This window comes from Fukomys damarensis, unplaced genomic scaffold (genome assembly GCF_012274545.1).
Source record: "Fukomys damarensis isolate Sample0158 unplaced genomic scaffold, DMR_v1.0_HiC HiC_scaffold_16, whole genome shotgun sequence".
In the NCBI taxonomy this organism is placed as follows: domain Eukaryota; kingdom Metazoa; phylum Chordata; class Mammalia; order Rodentia; family Bathyergidae; genus Fukomys; species Fukomys damarensis.
The window spans coordinates 48,033,000-48,037,868 of record NW_022900928.1 but is presented as its reverse complement, the minus strand read 5'-3'; positions in this window follow the sequence as shown (position 1 = coordinate 48,037,868).

Here is a 4,869-nt window from a genome sequence, read left to right as displayed (position 1 = left end):
TTTTCTATAAAATGAAGTATTACTCAGCCATAAAGAATAAGAAACTAGAGGCATCTGTAGCTAAGTGGATGCATGTTGAGGGCATAACCTTAAATAAAATTAATAAGATAAACATCTGTAAATACCGAATAGTTTCTGTGGGTTGAAAAAGCTAAAAATGTAACTAAGGATCAAAATGTATGATTGATATTATATAGTAGGAAGAAACGGTCTAAAAGAGTAGGAGAATTAGGAGGGGTAAGGAAAAGGTTAAAAGGTAAAAGAAAAAAATTGAGAAAATGAAAAACATGGAAACAAAGTCTTTGTACATAGGGAAGGGTGCAAGGGGTGCAGGGAAGGCCAGGTAATGGGGAGAACATAAGAACCAAGATATGTAGTGTAAAGATGCAAGATCCCAATGATGAACGTAACTGTGTTGTATAATTGAAAAGTACTAATAATCTAAAAAACAAAAAAAAAACACATTTTTTCTCAGCAGTACATGGAACAGTCTCCAAAATAGATGGTATGCCAGTCTATACAGCATAAAAAATTCAAAATAATTAAAATTATTCAATGAATATTATTAGATCATAGTTCAATTAAACTAGAAGTCAATCGCAAAAAACACCATAGACATTAGACAAATACATAGAAATTAAATAATACCCTGTAATATCAATGGGTATAATTTATCTAGTCTCTCAAAACTTGTTGTCCTAATTCTTGCTTTGTTATTTTGTCTAATGACAATCAAGTTCCCAAACAATAACTATAAACTGTTTCTTTTTCTAGAGAGCCTAAAAAAAATTGAGGATTTATCTATACTATAGAAAATAATAAAACTCCTTACATATGTTGAAAGAATTTTATGATTGACTGAGAAAATAGAGAAGATTCAAATTATAAAAATATTCAAATATGATTTATGTTTGAAATTTACATAAATTTAAAGGACTATAAAATATACAATTATATGTTACATGATATGTAAGCATACATAACATATTTATTATATATAAGTGCATAAATTGCTAGAAAGGATAAATTCTAAAATTGATTCAAGAAAAATTTTAAAAAATCTGAATAGGGTTGAAACAAGTATTTACTTGAATTAACAATGAGAAAACTTCCACTAAGAAATGCTTGGATGCAGCTAGATTCTGAATTATACCATATGTATATAAAAACTGAGTACCAGTTATTCATAAACTTTCAAAAACCAAAGGGAAATCATTCTGTAAGCCCCAAATTAGTGCAACCATAAGATAGGACAAGAAAAACATACTAACCATCCATTTCTCTTACAGCACACAGACAAAAAGTTCCACAAAAGTTCTAAAAATTCTACTTCATGGGGAGGTAAAATTTATCCTTGCAGTAAAAAATTCAAAATCTGAATATCCATTAAAATATTACATTGTAAAAGAAAAAAAAAGACAAAAATACACAGTAACTATAATAGACACAGATAAAAATGTTTAATTAAAAAAGAAAGAGGGGAGGAGAGACAATGGAAAATACTAATACAAATAAAATTTTTTAAAAATCTTCTTGCAAAATGAAAGCACCCTAAACTAAAAATGGAAGAATACTTTCTCCACCTATTATATATATGCCACAATATTACAAATCACAGGTGAACCTTGCCTGACTTGCAAGTGCAAGGTTCTGAATGTGATCCCTGGTAAAAAATAAAAACAAAAACCAAAACAAAACAAAAAACAGATGATATTACAGCAAAATACTAAATACTAAATATTTTTCCTGACATCAATAAATAAACCAAAAATTAATCCATATCCACTGCCATCACTCTATTCAAAGTGGAATAGGAAGTTCTAGGCAGGAAACATAAATAAAAACATTAAATAAATGGGCCGTGTTTGGGAATGGAAGAATTTAAACTCTGTTTTTGGATATGAGATATATTGCAGACTTCTTTTTCAAAACTGTACTTTCAAATTAACATTACAAGAGATGAAGAGAGCGGGAAAATGGGGAGAAAAAGGAAAGGGGAATAAATGAATTAAGATTTATTATTTAGCTGTCCCAACCCCCCGTGATGAATGCAATCATTACATTATGTACTGAAACACATGGTACTAAATATTTAATAATAAACGCATAATAAGTGTATATGTTTATGCAGTAGCATGTGATAAATTTAAAAGTAATTTTATTGGTACATTTTAGGTTTACAATGTAATGACATTATCATTGGAAATTTGTACCTTTATGTACTCTTGGTTCTCATTTTTTGCCCCCGTTTCCCCTGCTTTCCCTTCAACTGCCCCACCCCTCCCTATTTACAAAGACTTTGTTTGCATTTTTTCCTTTTCTCACCTTTATTACATTCCCTGCCTTTCTTTCCCCACCTCGCTCACTCATTCTTCCCCTTTATTCCTTTTCTTCCTGTTTCACATTATCTATTATACCTTTTAGTCCTTATATACACTTTCAGTTTCTCACACCAGAGAAACTATTTGGTATTTAAACATATCCGTCCTATTTTTTTCACTTGAATATCACCTCAATGTTCATCCATTTATTTAAAAATTCCTTTAATTTCTTATTCTTTATGAATGAGTAGTACTCCATTTTATAAAAACGGAAAACCACATTTTCTTTTTGTAGTCTCCAGTTGATGGGCAGTTGGGCTGTATCCAAGTTTTAGCTATTACACACTGTGCCACTATGAACATGGATGCATATTTATTGCTGTGTATGATTCTTTTAATTCTCTTGGGAAGACACCCAGTAGGGGAATAGCTGAGTCAAATGGGACTTCCAATCCTAGTTGTTTGAGGTATCTCCATATTGATTTCCACAGTGTTTGCACCAGTCTGCACTCCCACCAACAGTGGAGAAAGGTTCTTCTTTCCCCACAGCCCCACCAGCATTTGTTATTGGTTGCTTTCTTGATTGCAGCCATTCTTTCTGGGGTGAGGTAGAATCTCAGTGGTGTTTTCATCTGAATCTCTGAAATGACCTGTGATGTTGAACATTTTTTCGTATGTTTGTTTGCTGCTGCTACTCTTTTGTCTGAGAAATGTCTGTTCGTTTCAGATACACATTTTTGAATTGAGTGTTTACATTTGGGAGATCTGGTTTTTTTAAGTTCTTTATACATTCTAGATAGTAGATTGTTGTCTGAGGAATTGCTGGTATTTTTTTTTTTTTTTTACTTTGTGCATTCTCTCTTAACAGTGTTGTTCATTTCTCTTGCTGTGCAGAAGCTTTTTGATAAGTAGAGATCCAACTTGTTGATTCTTTATGATAGTTCATGTGCAACCGATTTTGTTCATAAAATCTTTTCCTACTCTACTCTAATGTCTTCAAGAATTCTACCTAACCTCTCTTCCAGCCAATTTAATGTTTCTGTTTTAATGTTTAGATCTTTAATCCATTTTCATTTTATTTTAGTGGATGGTGAGAGATATAGGTCTAGTTTTAGTTTTTGGCAACTTAAAATCCAGTTTTTCCAATACAATTTATTAACGAGGCTAGCTTTCCTCTATTGAGGATGTTTAACTCCTTTGTTGAAGATGAGAGGGCCGAATGTGTCTGGATATGTTTCTACCTCTTCTAACCTGTTCCACTGGTCCTCATGGCTGTTTATTTGCCAGTACCATGCTGTTTTATTACAGTAGCTTTGTAGCATAGAGAGAGACAAAACAGCACTCTGTGGTGACCCATATGGAAGGCTCTCTGCTGGAGGTAAAGCGTGGCTTTGTTCATTTATAATGATGAAAGAACTCTTCCAGCTTTTTTGAAACATGTGTGATCAATGTCCATAATGGATCAACTGTGCTATTGTGCACCAGGAATTATTTCTTCTCTCTAATTGTAATGTAGTGTGCTTTCACTAACCTTTCCCCTTTCTTTCTTTCTTTCTTTTTTTCTTATGCTTTTCAGTCTCTGGTAACAATTTTTTTGTTTTTTTTTTAGTTCCAACTCCTGTGAGATCAACTGAGTTTAGATTTTATATGTAAGTGTTAGGAAACATAATGTGATTTTAGTTGTTTTATAAAATTTGTTGAAATATTTTGCAGTATCCATATCAACTGTCCTGACAAATATGTATTCTGCAGATCTTGTATGCAATGTTATGCAGATTTTTTTTATGTCCATTTGGTCTAAGGTATAGATTACTTCTGTGTTTCTATGTTGATATCCTGTCTTGTCTGCCATTGCTAGAAGTGAGAGATTAAAATTCATTATGATTACTATATTAGAATTCATCTCTCCCATTGCATTCATAGGTATTTTCTTCTTATACCTTGGGGCTTTGGTATTCAGTACATATATTATTATAACTACTATTTCTACCTATTGGATTATTTCACCATAATGTAATAACCTTCCTTGTCTATTTTTACTACTTTTTATTTATAGTACTGGGGATTGCAACTGGGGCTTCATCCATCCAAGCTAAGCATTCTACCACTGAGCTGTATCATCAGCACCCTTTTTATTTAATATCTGTGTAATTTGCTATTGTTCCATTTGCATTAAATATCTCCTTTTATGTTCATAGACTTTCATTACTATAAAGTATACCTGAGGCTACTTAATTATTAAAAAAAAGAACCTTGTATAGCTCACACTTATGGAAACTAAAATCTGGTCAGCATATTTCCATCTTTTCTCATGAGATTCCCTTTGACTGCCTTGCATCATGGTGGATGGTATCACAGCAGGAGAAGATGTGTGAGATTCCAGAGAGAAACAGAAAGCTGCAAGAGAATGAGTTCTAACTGCTATCCTGTGAGAACTACTTTAATCACTTCCAAGTTAAATATTCTCAATATCCTAAATATCTTACTCTAGGCCCACCTTTTTTTTTTTTTTTTTTTTTTTTTTTTTTTTTTGTTTTTTTCTAATTCT